Source organism: Mus musculus, chromosome 5 (genome assembly GCF_000001635.26).
Source record: "Mus musculus strain C57BL/6J chromosome 5, GRCm38.p6 C57BL/6J".
Taxonomy (NCBI): domain Eukaryota; kingdom Metazoa; phylum Chordata; class Mammalia; order Rodentia; family Muridae; genus Mus; species Mus musculus.
In genome coordinates, this window is record NC_000071.6 from 111,488,546 (window position 1) to 111,507,603 (window position 19,058).

General features: G+C 49.9%; 1 long non-coding RNA gene across 1 annotated transcript; it reads left to right on the forward strand.

Annotated features, from left to right (window-relative positions):
• Nucleotides 1-2,334: 2,334 nt before the first annotated feature.
• On the forward strand, nucleotides 2,335-5,582 carry Gm36149. The gene is made up of 3 exons (XR_389520.4): nucleotides 2,335-2,495; nucleotides 2,588-2,743; nucleotides 3,527-5,582. It is a non-coding gene; the product is annotated as a predicted gene, 36149 (long non-coding RNA).
• Nucleotides 5,583-19,058: the final 13,476 nt, after the last annotated feature.

Sequence of the window (19,058 nt, forward strand, 5' to 3'; positions counted from 1 at the left end):
ACAGCTGGAAAAACATTCGGGTTTACGGTGGGTTTGCACCTGTTAAAATGTTCAAAGTAGTCTCGGTCGAAATGACGTAAAACACGAAAGGTCCAGCCCAGCTGATACAGGTGTAGGATGCTCACTTCATCCTACAGAAGGCTTGCAAAAATCCAATTTTCAGTTGAAGCATTGGAAAGCTCATGCAGTTCTTGGAACAGCCTTTATTAAGATGCTGGGCACCCAGCACACTGTAGAGTACAGATTGGGGGGAGGGGGGGCTGGGGTCCGGCATCAACGGCGAAGGATGCGGATTCTAATGTGTACGTTCTACTGAACGGGCCTCCCGTTTGCACCATTGTAATACAAGGAGGAAAATCATGACTGGACTTGGGACAAGTCCACGCTGGATCTGTAACTAGGCGCTGGCTGCTGCAACAAGATTAGTCAGTGTTTTCCCCATAAAAAATGGGCTTTCCACTAATGAGGCAGCCTCTGGCTGGCCTGTGCTCCTCCCTGAAACCCCCGAGGCACTTAGGATGCTTCCATTCTTGACCTCTGTATTCTCCAGCCCGAGGGTGTCTTCACCTGGAGGGAGGAAGGAGAAAGAAAGTGTTACACCTGTTTATCAACCATGACAGGAAGTAATCCACATCATCTTCTCTCAGTCTATTGGCCAGAGAAAACCACATGACCTCCACCTAGCTGCAAAGCCACCTGGGATATGTAGTTTGGGTGCAAGGAGTTCTCTCTCCTAGAGAAAGCGGACATCCTTGGTGGTCTCTTCTGCTCAGCACAGGGCTCCCTCAATTTTAGGTGAAGACTCAGGGATGAAAAGAATGGCATAGGCCTGCCAGGGGCACGTCCTGGGATCGTCCAGGGAGTCAGAGCTGGGGCATCCCTGGCAGGGGTCATCCTGGGCTCATCCCAGCTGAGGGTGTATATAGAGTGTGCGTCTTCTGCATTCAGGAATGATGTTGGAGCTGGAACCCATGACATCCTTAGACAGGATGCGACAAGAACAGTTTTCTCCAGGGGAGTCCCTGGGATCCAGTACATGCCACCTATGGCTACAGTGAACCCCCAAATAGCCTCATCAGAATGCCCTCTCTTCTGGGGATTGAATCCAAGGCTTTGTGCATCCCAAGGAGCACTCAGCCACGGAATTACGAATCCCATTTATATTTTGAACCAACTAACTTGCTCAGGTTGATCTTGAACTCACTCAGGCCAGCCCCAAACTTGTAATCTTCCTGCCTCAGCCTGGTGAGTTGCTGGGGTGACAAGCTGGGGCCACATCCAGGTCAGAGAATTTTCTTTCTATTACTTTTGCCCAGGTCACAGTCCAGGCAGTGACTTAATGTGGCTGTGTGCCTTACACAAAGTTTCACAGCAGGACAGGGGAAGACTCAGGGTGCGTACTCAGTTTGCAAGGTGAATGATCATCTTAGAGGAAAGATCCCTACCATGGGGGGGGGGCAGGGCACAGACAGGTGGGGAAGGACCCTCCACCCTCTCCCAGAAAAACTACAGACAAGATGGCCCACTGGGCTGGGCATGCAATCAGCAAGCCTCTGGCTAAGGAGCCATGAGTGGCAACTTTGTGGAGCCTCTAGCTGCTTCCTGCATATCACAAAGCCTTCTGAGGCCCTGCTAGTGGTCTGAGTAGGCTCTGTGCTCAGGTATATTTGTGCATCATCACTGGGTGTGTCCAGTTTAACACAGTTAGGCATACAAAGAACTAGGCAGGAATTTGTTGAGCCAAGGTTAAGAAGCACCAAGAGATGGTGTACAGTGTACATTGTACACACATTGCCCTCCTCTGTATTCTGTATCTCTCTATGTATGTATCTCTCTATGTATGTATCTCTCTATGTATGTATCTCTCTATGTATGTATGTATGTATGTATGTATCTATCTATCTATCTATCTATCTATCTATGTATCTATCCATCCATTCATCCATCCATCCATCCATCCCATCCAACAGTCTATCTGGGGATGTGCAGGTACCAGACCCTAATCTAGAAGTTTCATAGGCCTGGAAAGAAGGTCCCATGAACACCTCCACTTCAACAGAGAAACCAAGATGTTGCATGGCTCCTCAGTGTTCAGCCAACCTAACTCTTGGTCCCCTCACTGTGTCTGCTCTGTGTCACTGCCCCATGACCTGTCTGGGTCCTTCTGAGCTGGGAGGAGACAACAGGCTGGCTGCCTTTGAGTGAAGACCATGTGACCCTTAAAGACCCTTCCTTCCCTGGGTAGCTCAGCTTCTTTGGCCCCTGTCCCGAGTCACAAGAGGCTCAGAATGGTCTCCAGGCTTCTATAATTAGGCCTTGCCTGCCGCCAGGCCAACAGATTCTCTAGCTTGGCTGAGATAACCAAGTCTGGCACTGAACAGAGCCCTTTGTCGACTCTTTGGCTCTTGCAATATCCAGAGGAAAGGCGTCCTCACTGATCTTCCACTGGGGAAGCCGAGACCCCAGGAGGGTCAGTCTCTGTTGGAGTCAGTCAGGTAGGAGGGAGCTGAGGCTTGATTTAAACCCTGACTCCTGAAGCTTTGGTAACTATGTGTGTCAGCGGTCCATGGTGTCCCCACATCTCCAGGTCGAGGAGTCACCAGATGTGACAGGAAAAGAGGCTTGTGCAGAGAGCTGGGGCCATTCTTCTGACATCTTCAGTTCCTCCTTCCCTTCCTCCATCTTGCTGCCCGCATGCCCCTCCTTCAAGAATGCTTTTCATGGTTGTCAGCCTACTCCACAGGTATTGCTTCATCAGTCGAGCCTTCCCTGCTCTTCCCTTCTTTGGGCTGAGTTCTGGAAAAGCCACCAGTGTCTCATCCCTGGGTGATGTGATCTCGTGAGTACAAACCACAGATCTCTTATCCTGTGTAGACTCTGGTCTTGAGGACCAAGCTGGGCACGTAGTAGGTGTTCTATAAATAGGTTTTGAAGGGATGACTGAGGATTAGGGCTTCTGGATCAGGGTGGGGGGAGGTGAGGGCAATGTCTGATGGTAGCCTGCATGCCCCAGAGTGGGGTCTCTTCAAGCTAGGGGGTGGGATTCATAAGGATAGAAGCCAAGCTGTGGAGGAGTCAGGCCATGATGAGGACGAGGACAGTGTGGCCTCTCTGTGACTCAGGACTTGGACACTGGGTTGACTGCTGGGTGGGAGTTAGTTAGTTTCTGGCTTGTGGCCTGGAAATTAGGACAAGCTGATAGGTTTGGTCCAGATTCAGGGACTTGCATGATGGACAACCAGGCCCTGGTGATGCAGTAGATGTATGGTGATGACCTACTGGGGTCTGAGCTGGGAAAAGGGCACTTGCCATGGTTGGCAGGTTGCCATCTCCCTGATGCCAGGTGTGTTTATCGGCTCGTTTAGAAGGGATGAAGGGGAGCGCTGGTAGACCTCAGGTTCTTCTCTTTATCAAGATGCCTAGCAAGCTTCAAAGGCATCTGAGGGCTGAGGATGAACTCAGAGGTTAAAATGCTTGCCTGATAAGTGTAAGGACCAAGTTCAGATCCCCCCTAAATCTCCTTTAGTGCTAGTGGGCCTGGTAGCTTACCCGGCACCCCAGCCATGGAAGATGGAGACAGAACCCAGCAGAACAGACTGGACAGGAAGACATGTCAGCAGCTCTGGGTTGGACTGAGACTCCGCCTCAAAGAATAAGGCAGAAGAGTGTCAGGATGATTCCAGACAGCAACCTCAAGGCTCTACATGCATGAACACACAAGCTCTGCCAGAATGTATGCATACCATGTACACATGCGGGCCCCCATGCAAGCATGCATACCCACAAGCACACATGCCACACACATGAAACAAAAAACAAAAATAAAGCGTTTGGATGTAGTCATGCTTCCTATTCTTGAAACAATCCATGCGTTGGGTCCTACCGTCCCACCCATTTTACAGAACTCATCACTGAGGCACATACAAGTGTTGGGCCCAATCATTGTACCCATTTTATAGAACTCATTACTGAGGCACACACAAGTGGAGCCACTTTGTTAGGGTCACACAGCCAGAGCTTTGAACCTGGCCCACTGTTCCCAGAGCCCATCTCGGCCACCACCTCTCCCTACTGTGCCTCCTTACTCTAGGACAAAGAGGCAGAAGAGGCAGAGGTTACAACCTGTGGGAAGGAAGAACAAAACTACCCCTCTCCTTCCATGGTCCCAGGAGTGTGTGCACCTACTGGGCTCAGCTGGTGCCCCAGTAAGACTGATTTGGCAGATGCAGTGTGCTAGCTTCAGCAGCTGGGCTTCTGATTGCCGATTTCTGCTCTGGAAACTCCATCAAACGCTCTCAGAAAGCTGGAGACCCATGGTGTGTGGAGACCTCCCTGCCTGGTCCTGTGTCCCTCACCCCATTAGTCCCTTTCCCCAGGCTTTCCCTATCCATCTCACCTCCTGTCTAGTTGTCTCAGATTCTCCTGTCTAGTTGTCTCAGATTCTCCTGTGTGCGCGTGTATATGTATACATGTGTGTGTGTGTGCGTGTGAGTATATGCATGCGTATGTGTGTGCATGCATGTGTGTGCATTAATGTATGTGTGCATGCATGTGTACTGTGTGCATGTGTATACATGTGTGTGCATGTGCTTATGTGCATGTGTATGTGTGTGCATGTGTATATATACATGTGTGTGAATGGAAGTCCAAGGATCTAGCAGTTACTCAGTCTCACACAGCAAGCAGGCGAAGGAGCAAGAGCAAGACTCTCTTCTTCCAATGTCCTTATATTGTCTCCAGCAGAAGGTGTAGCCCAGATTAAAGGTGTGTTCCACCACACCTTTAATCCTGGATGACCTTGAACTCGGAGATTTAATCTTCTGCAATCCATAGCCACTATACCTCAAGATCTCCATACCAAGATCCAGATCAGAAACTTCTATCTCCAAGCCTCCAGATAAGGATCACTGGTGAGCCTTCCAATTCTGGATTGTAGTTCATTCCAAATATAATCAAGTTGACAACCAGGAATAGTCACTACAGCATGTGTTCATGCATGTGTGTATACATGTGTGTGCATGTGTGTATGTACATGTATTTGTGTGTGCATGTGTATACATACATGTGTGCATGCATGTGTGTGCTCATGTACATGTGTGCATGTGCTCATGCATGTGTATATACATGTGTGTGCACGTGTTCATGCATGTGTGTATTACAGGTGTGTGCAAGTGTGTGCTCGTGTGTGTGTGTGTGTGTGTGTGTTCAAACACAAATGTGGAGGCCAGAAGTCAACCTTCGATACTTTCCCTTAGGAGCTGTGCATCTTGTGTTTTGAGATAGACTTTCTCCCTGGGACCTGTTGATCACCAATGAGGCCAGGCTGACTGGCCAGCAACCACTAGGCATCCTCCTGTCTCTGTCTCCCCAGTGCAGGGGCTACAAGTGTGCACTATCCTGCCTGACATTTGTATGTGGGTGATGGGTATTGAAACAGGTGCTCACGCTTGTGCACCAAGGTCTTTACCAACTGAGCTGTTGATCCAGACCCCAACATATTCCCTAAAGTTAGGAACGGACAGAATCAATTGCTACTGCTGCTGTTACACTTTTAACCCCAGAAATTACAAATAAATCAAGACCCGGAGAAGCAGGTTGGTTGGGAGCCCACCAGCCTCTTATCTGATGGAGAGATCAAAGTGAGAGACCCAGACCCTAGCAGTCATGGTCCCTTCCACCCCTACCCCGGGCTCCAAAGCCCAGCTGTGCTCTCCTCCCCTTTCCCAGTCTAGGGTCCAGGGCCACCCCTCCTTCCAGATGGTGCCACACACACTCAGGGCAGATCTCACCTCCCAGGCACCCTCTGGGGTGTGAGCATCACTAACCCCCCCCCAACTGTTCTTAATCCAATCAAGCTGACCTCAGCATCTTCTCAAATTCTATCTCTCCAACCACATTCCCCAGGGAAGAAAACATGCCTCTGAGCCCTGGTTCTTCACCTGTTGGTCTGAGATTTCATTCACTCATTCATTCACTCACTCATTCATTCACTGTGCTCTCACAGGATAAGGATGTTCTGAGCCACCACATAGGACCTTGGCCTTCCACAGCCTCTTCTGAGCTGGTCTCACATTCTAAAGAACCTTCTTTTGGGGGACGAAACATTTAAACATTTTAAAACACACAATGTTAAGAAGTGACACCCTACCTTGAGAAAGAACTATCTCCTTGCAGGCTTAGTGACACACGCCTTTAACGTCAGCACTTAGAGGACAAGAGGCAGGTGGATTTCTGTGTTTGAGGCCAACATGGTTGGCAGAGAGCTCCAGAACAGCCATGCCTACATAGTGATGCCCTGTCTCTAAGTAAAAACAGCCTCTATCCCAGACAACTCCTTTGGGAGGCTAAGCACCCTAACCAGCTTGAACCTGATGAGATCTTTTTAGGGGATGTCTTAGTCAGGGTTTCTATTCCTGCACAAACATCATGACCAAGAAGCAGTTGGGAAGGAAAGGGTTTATTCGGCTTACACTTCCATACTGCTGTTGATCACCAAAGGAAGTCAGGACTGGAACTAAAGCAGGTCAGAAATCAGGAGCTGATGCAGAAGCCATGGAGGGATGTTCTTCACTGGCTTGCTTCCCCTGGCTTGCTCAGCCTGCTCTCTTATAGAACCAAGACTACCAGCCCAGAGGTGGTCCCACCCACCAGGGGCCTTTCCCCCTTGATCACTAATTAAGAAAATGCCTTACAGTTGGATCTCATGGAGGCATTTCCTCAACTGAAGCTCCTTTCTCTGTGATAACTCCAGCTGTGTCAAGTTGACACAAAACTAGCCAGTACAAGGGATTTCCAAAGTGGGGGGAACCAAATCTGATCCATTGTCTGCTTTTGTCAATAAAGTTTTATTGAGACAGGACTGGTTCATTTTGTATATAGCACATAGCTGCTTTCTTTTATGATGGCAATAGATAGGTAGTTTGGTAGAGAATGGTCTAAGAAGCAAAAACCATCTTCTTCTTGTGTAGGACTAGGGGGTTCAATTTGACTCTCTCTTTTTTTTTCCTCCGTCAATTTGACTTTTTAATTAAAACATTTGCCCAACCTCATTCTAATGGAGCCCTGTCCGCTAGAACATTCTGTAACCACAAGGATGCTCTAAGGCTTTACTGACCACAGACTCACCACAAATCACACACAGCCGTCAAATATTGATGTGTGGCTTTTTTTGATTGAAGGATAGAATTTTTCATCTTGTCTCAAGTTAATTAATTCACATTTAAATAACTCCGTGGGCCCTCACCCTAAGGTATTCTAACATATGGAGGCTGAAGATTCCAGCATTGGCCATATTGAGAGCCTGCCATTTGGAGAAGGGACAGAGGTGAATATCTCAGGTGGGGTCTCTAGGAAAGCCTCCCTCTCAACTATTTCTAGCCAGCAGTTTCAGGGTTAACAAAGAGGCAGCCTGAGATGCTGACATTTCCTTCAAAGATGTTGTTTGTATTGATATAGTTGGGGGGATGATGTGTTAGTACCGTTTGTGTGTGTGTGTGTGTGTGTGTGTGTGTGTGTGAGAGAGAGAGAGAGAGAGAGAGAGAGAGGAAGAGAGAGAGAGAGAGGAAATCAATGAGCAGCTGATTGTAGCAGGAAGGGCGGTCATTTGGGGCAAAGGCTGCAGCAGTGTATTGGGAAATAGATTTTTCTGCCCTCCAGACATTAGCTGGAAATTCTTTGAAATGAAGGCCCACAATCTATGTCAGAAATGAAAGATTAAGGAGGTTAATATGCTGGGCCTCCCCCCTTTTTAATTTCCACGTCCTGGGTGCCCTTGGCCTCCTGAGGAGGATATGAGGGGTCCCTCTGCCACACTCCATCTGATGGCCCACCCCCACCCGTCCTGATCTGGGAGTGATCGTCACCCTTACCTGCTATAGTGGGTAGGGATGAGCAAGAGGGGAGATCTGCTGCCTTAGTTCTGAGGTGACTTGGGCCAGGACACTATGCCACAGAGCCGTGCTCTTGCCTTGGGATCCTCTCCAGGGGCTGCTGGTCTGACACTAGTTCCTGGGGTTCATTGCTGGCCTCTGGAGTCCCTGAGTTTTGGGAAGCTAGCTCCTGAGCTCTGAGGCCCTTACTTCTGAGGGCTCCAAGCCCTGCCCCTACTTCATGCATGACGGATCTGTGATCATGATTCCAAACTCAAATGGCTGACAGTTGAGCATGAGGCTAGCATTTGAGAGAGATGGGGGGAGGAGGGATGAATGCACTCTATCTCTGGAGAGCAATCTGAGACAATCAAATCTCTGAGCAGATTGCGGTTATGCACAGTCGATACTTCTCTAGAATTCTATGTTTCTTTCCTTCATTGAGAACAGCTGCCTGCCTGGCTTTTGACTGGAATGCCATGGAATGCTGGCTGAGGTAGAGGGTCTGAGCTGGGTCTGCTTTTCCTTTTCTGCCTCAAGACACTGATTCCCAAGACCCAGCCGTGTTCTGGCATCCACATCTTTAGGAGTGAATGGGAACCTGGCTTTCAACCATCTTCCCAGAAAAAGCCAAAAGGGAGGCTTGCATCTCTTGATGCCACAGATGGGGAGCCCACAGGATACTTCCTCCTGTGCATCCTGGGTAGGACAGCACCAGCTTGGGGTCCAGATTCCAGAATGTGGTGTGCCCACTCTGCTGCTGCTACAGCTCCCTAGGGGTGCCCTCCCTGCCCAGAGGCTGCAAGCTGCAGGTGGAGACAGCCAAACTGTGCTTGCAGATGCCACTACACCCTGACTTCTGGCTGGTTCTGGGCACTGTTAAGAAACTGTGTCCACACAGAGGAGGGGGGCATCCAATTGCATGGACTCTGGGCAGATGGTAACCATGAGTGCAGAATCTCAGAAATCCAGAGGCATGGACTGTCCTTCTAAGCCTTCCCTGGTCCTGATTTCCCTGTGAGCTCCAGAGCATCACATTTATTGATGCCATGGCTGGGGAATGTCTCTGTCTCCCTAGAAGGGACAATTAGCTAGGGTCACAATGGTGTTAGTTACCCCTATCATCTGGCTAACTGAGGCCCTTCATCTGTTGCTGAATTCTCAGAACCTGGTGCATAGTTTAGTGAATCAAACAACACACGGAGACACCATAAAGGTGAAAGGTGGTGCTAGTGTGTGAGTGTGTGTGTGTGTGTGTGTGTGTGTGATGAGCACTCAGTGCTGACATGGCAGACACCCCTGAAGCACCCCTGAAGCCCCAGACAGTAGATAGCTCAGGAAAGGCACGAGATGGCTACTTGCTCAAGCCAGGCTTGGTGGGATCCAGGGGTAGTCCAGTGTGAGGTTATCCCTTGCCAAAGGATTCTCTGAATTGTGGTGGTGGGGAAAACAGTGCAACACAGGAAACCCAGATGCCTCGCAGTGAAGTGCATCTCACCCCTGTCTCTATGCTTCCAGAACTACGGAAGGAACAAGACAGGCAGCAGTTGACATGCTAGTTCTTACGGCAGACTTGGAGCTTCGTAAGATCATAAACTGCTGACAGATACAGACACTCAGAACCAAACAGTGGATGGAGCTTGGGGACTCTTATGGTTTCTCATAATGGAGGAAGGATTGCAGGCCCCGAAGGGGATAGGAACTCCATAGAAGACCAATGGAGTCAACTACAATCTAGACCCTTGAGGCTCTCAGAGTCTGACCCACCAACCAAAGAACACACACAGCTTGGTCTTCATGTGGGTTCTGAAGAACTGGACAAGGGCTGTCCCAAAAGCTGTTGCCTGTACATAGAACATTATGCTTCTAGCTGAGCTGCCGTGTCTGGCCTCACTGGGAGAGGAAGCACCTGGCTTTACAGAGACTTAAAAAGCCAGGCTTGGGGAATATCCACAGGGGTCCCCACCTGCTCAGAGGAGAAGGTGGCATGGGGGAAGGATTGTGGGAGGGAGTGACTGTGAGGGGTTAGTGAGCGGGGATGTAAAGTGAATGAGTAAAAAGTAAAATAAAAAAGATTATAAGTTGGCAGGCACTGGAAAGCACTGCATCTGTCCTTCTGCCCACCTAGCCCTACATACCTCCCTTCACCACCTACTCATCCTCTTTCTACTCTATATTCACTCACCTACTATCCATCTACCCACCCTTTACCCATCACCTACCACCCATCTATCCATCAACTAATCTCCTACCCATCTATCTACCCATCCACCCATCTATCCACCAATTCATCTACCCATCTACACACCCATCTGCCACCCACACACCTACTTATCATCCATGTATCTTCTAGTCATCCACCTATATCCATAATCTATCCACCCACATATTCACTTACATCCCCTTTAATCCACCATCCATCCATCCACCCACCCATCCATCCACCCACTTACCCACTCATTCATCCATCCACTCATTCACCCATCCATCCACCTACCCTTCCATTCACCCACCCATCCATCCATCCACCCATTCACCCATCCATACATCCACTCACCTACCCTTCCATTCACCCACCCATCCATCCATCCATCCACCCATTCACCCATCCATACATCCACTCACCTACCCTACTCATCCATCCATCCATCCACCCATCTGTGGGGGAAAAAGGGAGTGGGAAAAAACCCGTGTCCTGCCAGAGTTCCAGTGCTCTGGGTGGGCGGACGCGAAAGATTGCCACATGCTTTCCAGGTGACCCCGGGTGGGTGTCTGATTGTGTGAAGCCACTGATCCCAGCTCAGTGAGTGGTGGACAAGGAGCAGTCCTAGGCACCAGGTTCCCAGCTTTGGGCATTCCATACACCGATGGACACCTCAGAAGAGCTGAGAACAGAATGAGGGCCCTGGGGGCGGCTCATCAGCCCCGGGGCCCAAAGGGAGGAGGGGGGAGGGGGATAGGGGGATGCTAGATGGTTTCCACGTGGGTGAGAGTCCTTGGTCTGGTCCCTGGCTGGATCACAGGAAGACCTTCTGGTGGGTGGTTAGACGTGGCTCGTTAGGAGAAAGCCTATTCCATCGTTCAGGCATGGCGGGCCTTGATGGAGCAGAGACAGTCTATGGTTTTAGGGCTTTATTGTAGAAAGGCAGGGAGAAAGAGAGAAGGTGGAAAGAGAGAGAGACAGGTCATGGTCACGTGGAGAGAGGAGGGAAGGGAAAGAGAGAAGGAGGGCTAGAGAGTAAGAAAGGTGACTGCTTAAAGAGAGGAGGGGCCAAGCAGCCCCTTTTATAGTGGGCTGGGCTATCAGTGGGAGGTGCATACATGGGTATAGTCAGGTAACTGTGGGGAGAGGAGAAAACGCCGCTGCAGACACTACGGAGTCTAGTACCATCCTCGGTGAGGAGGTACACTGGACAGCTATTTATTGAGCTAACCCAGAACAGGACACAGTAAAGTTCATTCCACTAGATGGAAAGACAGGGTAAATAGCATTTTTTTCCCATAGGTTTTGTAAGTATAGAAACAGAAAAAGAAGCAAGATCAAGGGCTGGAAGTGGAGAGGACTTCCCAAGGGGAGGTTAGGGGAGATTGGCCCAAGAAGAGACCATAACATTTCTCATGATATTGAGGGTTGAGAAGAAGCTGGACACGCCAGGAGTGGTAGTAGTAGCCCTCCTAGATTCACTCACAGCCCAGACAAAGGCACTGAGGTGTAACCAGAGGAGAGTGGGCAGCTGGAGTTGGGGAGGGAAGGCTGCAGAGATCAAAGAAAGAAACTGGGACATGGGAAGCTCACAGGTGCGAGCCCCAGCTTCACAGCACAGCAGTGTGGGGAGCAGAGCCCGGGGGGGGGGCATGCAAGTTATGGGGTAGAACTCAGGTTTGAATCCATGCCTTTCTTCTGAGGGGTTTGCCATCCTGGGAATCCAGCCCTTTCCTCACTTCTGAACATGCCCAGCTTTGTGGAGCTTCCAGCTTTGACTTGACACAGAATCAGGCTCCTGCCAGGAGCTGAGAGGATCCCAGCATCTGGCTCCAAGATGTCCTCGAGTCAGATAAACCTCCCCATTGCAGGTACGATGTGTACTGTTTCTGGTGACAGCTGCATAAAATGGACTGAAGTGCCTGCCGGGCTTGTTTTGAGTTGTTGGTGCATGCATTGTGCTAAACATTAAGACACACAGTCAGAAAACTGGGTACCATGGATCTCCCGAAGCCCAGATTCTAGTAAGGGAGTCTTGCTAGAAACCTTGATCCTCTTGTGCCTCTACCAGGCTGCCTGTATGCATCCTGGACCAGGGAACTCACTAGCTAATGAGGCAGCTGGGAACACATCTGCTAGTTAAGAGTTTTCTCCTAAATTGGGTGTGGTGGCCTTTAATCCCAGCACTCGGGAGGCAGAGGCAGGCAGATTTCTGAGTTCGAGGCCAGCCTGGTCTACAGAGTGAGTTCCAGGACAGCCAGGGCTACACAGAGAAACCCTGTCTCAAAAAACAAAACAAAACCAAACAAAACAAAACAAAACAAAACATAAAACAAGTTTTCTTCTGTAAGCTCAGGGCACTCTGCGAGTACCATGTCTCTTGCTGGATTGGCTAAACACAGAAAGTCAGTTGCAAAAACCACTTTTGACCTCCCTGAGCAGAAAGGCAACCAAGAGGAAAACTGACTTGAAAGACACGGGCCGCGTCGGACTAGACCCTGGATCCAGCCATGCTTGAGGTGGTCTCTTCAGTAATTTTCATGTGTGTGAAATTCATCAGTTTCTTAAACCACTACTTGGGGTTCCCCTCCCTTGCAAGACTTGACATTCTGTAAAACCACCTGGGGTTGGGAGAGTGAAGGCATGCATGATACAGATTGATTGGCTCTGATCTTCAGGTTCCCTGCAGTGTAGGAGAGTTAAGGGGCACTCTCATTACACACACACACACACACACACACACACACACACACACACACACACGCGCGCGCGCGCGCGCGCGTGCGCGCGCGTTGGCTGGCACGCATTTGAAAGTACATCCAGGTTTTTAGGCTTAGCAGGGCGTGGCCTGGATTTGCTCTGTAGTAACTCCGATTTACCTCAAGCTCCTGGAGGAGGTAGGAGATGAGGCTCCATGCTCTTACCTGGGTTCCCTTGCTCTTCTGGTCAACAAGAAGAGAGGCACAAGGGGTGTGCCCAGAACTCCAAAAGAGTGGAGTCTCTCAGGCAGCGCTGTGCATCTGGATGGGAAGCTCGGCAGATGGCTCATGCGACTACTACGATGCAGCCACATTGCTGAGTTTATGGCTATGGCAGGTTCTCCCCCCCCCCCTGCTGTGTTTACAGGGATCTCTTCACAGTTTGCTTTTTGATCTATGATATACGGCAGAAGCTCCTCCTCCGCTGGTGCCCCCTCTGTCAGATGGAGCTCTGGGACTAAATCACTGGAAACTAGCCAGCACTGTACACCACTGTGGGATAAATCTTCTCTTGGACACACACACTATGTGACCCTGGGGACCAGACAGTGTAATAGGTCAAGTACAGGGACAACAGGGAACTTGCCCTCTGCCCCGATCTGGGCTGGAGGTGAGTCTGGTGACTGCTGGTGGGAGGGTTGCTCTCCCGGGATGCTGTAAGAGGGGCTGCAGGGCCACAGACATGCGTGTATCTCTTTACTACTCCGGAGCACAGTGGCCTGGGAAGGAGGTGTCCCTGGGATGTAGCCTTGTGCTTTGGCCTCTTGAATGTTGGGCTCACAATCATGGGCTGCCACGTCAATTCGCCTCCTTCAGCGGATGTGATGCCCTTACTCTACCTTATCTGAACGTGGCTACTCTTGCACAGACTGGTTTGCACAGTCACGGTCTGACAGCGAATGTCAGTGTGAGGGAGGTACAGAAAGTGGAGGGGTGGGTCCTGGAGGTGGGAGGAACTGAGAGTGTACATGGGGCCTTTAGGTGGTTTCTGTAAAGAACAAATCTCACAGCAATGTTGGCTTGTGGCAACAAACATCCTTCGTGGAAACAGAGTGAATGGAGAGAGTGTGGTTTGGTTTATCCTGAAAAGCTAAACGGGGGCTAAAGGTTTGGAATGCCCTTGAAGAGGAGGGACTCAATGAGAGGTCCCTGGGTTCGTACTTTCTTGTCCATGGGTTTCCTTTGGCGCAGAGCTCCACACATTGCTTGTCATTGCCCCAATCCATGCATCCATTTACTTATCCACCTATTCACCCACCCATTCACTCACCCACACACCCATCCACCCATCCATTCACTCATCTTTCCCCACCTAATGCACTCTTGCTATTCTGATTTTATTTTTTTGTGAGACCTTCATTGGAGCTGAGCAGATGCCAGTCCTATGTCCTCAAGTCTCTGGAACTGTGAGTCAAATGAATCTCATTTCTTTATAATGTTGATCATAGCATATTTAGTTGTCTTAGCTAGAAAACTGGAAGCCACTCAGTGCAAAAGTGGCCAAAGACCTACGTACTGACCCATTAAGAAGTTGAGGCTACATCTTCTCCCTGCAATCTGTGCTGGCCACATGATTCTCTGTGGTCAGTGAGAGACAATGAAACCACAAAAGGTCTCAAGTGCTTCGCTCTGCTTTTTAAGAAATCTGCTCATCATGTGGGAGACTCCTGTTGCTGTGACAACACACCCGATGAAGGTGACAGGAGGAAGGAAGAAAGGATTTATTCTGTCTGCCATAGTGGAAAACTCATAGCAGGAGTATGGTGAGGTGGGTGTCACATGGCATACAGCTAGGAACCATGGAGAAATGAACTCTGTTGCTCAACTGATTTCTCTTTATTCAGACCCAAACCCAGCCTGCGGGATGTGACGCCTACATTCAGGGTTCCCACCTCAATTAATCCATCCTGGAGTCCCTCTCAGACATGGTTAGAGATCTGTTTCCACAGGATTCCAAACCCTGTCAGGTTGACAGGAAAGATGACTCATCACAAATCCACCCCCTTGTCAAGACTTGACACCAAAACATCACTTTTAAATCACAAAATTCCACCCTTGGTCTTCAAAGGCCAATGGACATCTCTTAGTGCAAACCATTTTAGGTTCACTCTGAGAGTCTCCACCTCCCACCCCCCACCCCCTGCTGCAAAATGAACAGATCTCATATATTAAAAAGTCCTGAATCAAAAGTTTGTTCTGAGAGTCTCAAAGAAATCTTTTCAAGGTGAGCCTTTGAGTTTAAATTTCTTTCCTGGGGAGATGCAGCAAGGTCCCAGGGACAAACCAAAGTACAAGTCTATTAAAGTTCTTCCCAGGGAACTCATCAATTTATTGGGTTTCCTTACAGAGAGCAAGGGTTAGGTGTTGCTTAAAGGCGCATGTGTGACCCCCAAAGCAGTTTCACAATGGCTTCTTCATAGCCCATATATGGTGCTCTCTTTATCCGTCTTCTTAGTCTGTGAACTATAGCAGCTTCAGGGACCCAGAGCCAAGTGTGATTAAACCACTAGGAATCACAGAAGAATTGCACACAGTGTTGGATGGACTCTCAGGCGATGAGCCAATGACAATCCCAGATCTTCCTCTAAGGGAACCTAACATCAGTAATGACGGTCTCCCACAAACACGAACTGATATAATAAAGATGGCAGCTGTTCGTGCAAAAAGCTGTTCGTCAAACAGCAGCGTGTATTATAAGAATTACAAATTTTACATGCCTCCGACATACGGTGGTGTGGAGTATCTACTTCCACTCCCAAAAAGGAGGAAAGGAAGGGGAGGAAAGGTCAGACTGAACTCTGCAGCTCCATAGCCAGCATCTGCAGATCGGGGCATTATCCCCTGGGCTTCCGTGCACTTGGGTAAGCCCACCCTTCAAGCTCCCACCTGCAGCACATGCATCCTTAATTGTGCTGGTCCCTCAGCTTCTGGAGGTCAGCCAGCAGGATGACAGGCACCTCAGTTCTGCACCTGAACTTCTGGGGTCCACACCCAGGTCACCAGGATTGCAAGGCAAGCGTTGAGCTATCTCCCCAACCCCGAAAAAGGTCTTGAACAGGCCTGGTCTCACTTCTTTATTGTATTACTGGATAGTCCTGGGATGGGTCCTCACATGGAGGACAGATATATAGGACAAAGTCATAGAATGTCCAAATGGAAAACCCTTGAAGTGGCGCCTCTTCGGGAACCTAGCAGTCCAGCATGTCCCACATTGGCAGATCGCTGACCTTCCTGTTAAACCGAGTTGTGAAAGAGTCGCACGGTGTGTTTAGAGGTTGCAGGATGGGATAATTAGATTTGGCTGTCGACTCGACACAGTGTAAAGTCACCTGGGAGGGGCGCACCAATAAGGAGTTGTCTAGATTAGACCGATCTGTCAGCAAGCCCGAAAGGGATTTTCTTAATTGGGTTGATGGATACAGGAAGACCCACTGTGAACGTGAGAGGCACCATTCCCTAGTCAGAGGGTCCTGAACTGTAGAGAAAGGGAGCCTAGCATGTAGACATTATTGACTGGGGCACGTGCACACACATTGATGGCTCTGTTTCTTGACCACAATCGCAGTGTGAGCAGCTGCGGCCTCGACTTCCCCACAAGAATGGGCTGTAACCTGGAAGTGCGAGTTACAGTAAAGAGGAACCCTATACACACAGAGTGAGACACCACAGGGACTTGAGGGCCCCGAGGGGAGGCCTATGCTGGGGAGTTGAGTGGGGCATTTTCTCTAATATCCTCTCACCCTGTGGGGAAGAGACAAATGTGTTTAGTTAGTTAAGTTGACCCTGACTAAATGAACTCAATTAGTGCAGATTCAAGAACAGTGGGAAAATGGTGTATTTAGGTCTTAACTGGTGCTTGCTTGCTGTGAGCCTACCAACCCTCCAGCCATGTTCAAACCAACTGTGCCTCTCTCCAAGTCTCGGCGGCTTCATTTTTAACTTAGTGTGTGTGTGTGTGCATGTGCACTTGTGTGCATGTACATGTGTACTGCACTGCACGTTTGGAAGACAGAGGAGAACTGAGTGCCAGTTCTGTCCTCCTGCCGTGTGGTGAAACGTCCAGTGGCCAGGTTTGGAGCCAAGAGCCTTGACCTCTTTTGCCATCTTGCTGGCCCAATGTCTTTGCTAAACTGGGAAGGCGATTTGGTCAACATGGATATTCTGTGTTACTTTATGAGATCAAAACACCTTATGGAGAAGGTAGCAAAAGCTACCAGAGGCTTTCTGGATGACCTCAGACCAGTGTCACCTGGCTGGTCACCCCATCTGTACCATGATGTGGTGGTGGGCAGAGTTGAGGCTCTCTTTTGGCAGGCATTGGATAGAGATAGAGACCAGGAAGTCAGCTCAACACCCCAGGCTATAGAAGGGGATATGACCCACCATACCTTCATCTCTGGACCCATGAGCCCAAGGCAGGAGCCAGTCTTGGCTACATAGCAAAACTCTGACATAGTAACTAAATAACAACAACAACAACAGTAAAAGAAAACAGGAAGTTGAGGAAAAGACTGAATCGTGGCCAGGAAAGCCACTTTATTGAAGGTGGCTGTTAGCAGGAGGAGCCGGAAGTGCATACAGGCAGCAGGGTTGCTACGTCTGAATGGGGACAGGCAGGAGACAACTTCCCCAGCAAGTTGGCTTCCAGAGAGCACAGGTGGAGAAGCTGTGGGGTGGGCCTTGCATCCTCTGGAGGCAGACCAGAGGCCTAGAGAGCAGATGATGTGCAAGCCACAGGCAGGCTTTCCGGTCAGCATCGAAAGATGTTTGCTCATATTTTACAGGGTATTCACTAGGCCCCAGGTGTCGTAGATCTGCAGGTGCATGGCTAGGAGAGTGAGCACACTGGGCCTTATGTGGCTGAGCAGAACCTTCCAGAAACGTGAATGCCCAGCTGGAAGGAGCTTCCTTTGATCTGTGAATTCCTCAACTTCCCCCTCACTACCCAAGGGCCTTCAGGCCCACCTGCTCCCTATAATTATTTAGAAGACCCACAAATGAGCCTGGAGTTTTGAATCCAACCTTAGACGACATGGAAGCCACAGATGCCACCCTTCATGTTATGGCCTGGAACTCTCCTTCCGTATCAAAGCCCTCAGGGTCCAGCAGGCTTGGGAGCCCAAGCTGTAGACACGTGTCCCCAGGCACCTCCCAGCCACTTGCGCCCTTCTGCAAACACACAGAGCTTGTGATTGATTCTCTGAGTTCTTCACACAGCCGGGCGGGGCTGGCTGAATGGGCCGCGTGCAGCCCAAAGGCCCGGCTGGAACCTTGTTGCTGCCCTCTGCCCCGGAAGTCGTTTGTTTGTTTTGAGAGACAGCCTCTTCTGTCCAGCTTGGAAGGCTACTACTGCAGGCCTCCCTGGGACCAGCCATCCCGGCTAAAGCAACAAAGACCCTCTGATCGGAGGCTGGCCAAGGGCCTGGTTGCTCAGGTGTAGACATGGGTCAGTTGGAGCTCAGGAAGGAGTGGTGGGCTCTCCGGCTGAGGTGGCCTTTGCATGGTCTGTGGATAAGATTTCCACACAGTGGGGATGCTTCCCTGCCCCCACCCGTCTCTTCTTTCTGAATTAAGAGTCAGCTGTTGCCACTCCCTGTGCCCTGGCTCTATCTAACTCAACAGCAGGCTCTGCAGTTGAACAGTCCTGGCTCAACTCCAGTCTTGGCCAGCCTTGCTTGCTCCAGCTTCCTTATCTAGCCAGGGGCGTGGAATAGACAAAGCCAGCCTTGGAGGTAAACCAGGAGCATTCCCACCCCGTGAATGAAGAGACATTTACCGTCTCCTTTTCTTAATCACTGCCACCTCGCTTCTGCCCCATCTGGATGTGTCCTATGGAGAGGACAGCGGTGGCCTGAGAGACCTTCTCTGGTCTAGAACCACCTGCACTTGGGTTTCTCAAGCTTTGGTCAAGTTATGAACTCCCATGGGAACTAGACTCAGTTTCTCTTTTCTGTGTGCTTCCCACATGCCTGGTAGACAGAGGTGACTGTATAAATGATACAAGGGGAGTAGTGAAAACTTCTTGGTCCAGATTTTGTTGCGGCTTTGATAGAACCTGTGTGGCCTTTGTCTGCTGAGAGATCTGGACCAGGGAGCCTGGGAGGGGAGAGACTGTGGGATGCACAGGTCCTCTATAAGAGCAACCTGTGCTCATAACTGTTGAGCTATCTTTTCAACCGCCAGCATTTTTTTTTTTTTTTTTTTACTGTGGAAACTCTGAGGCTTTCT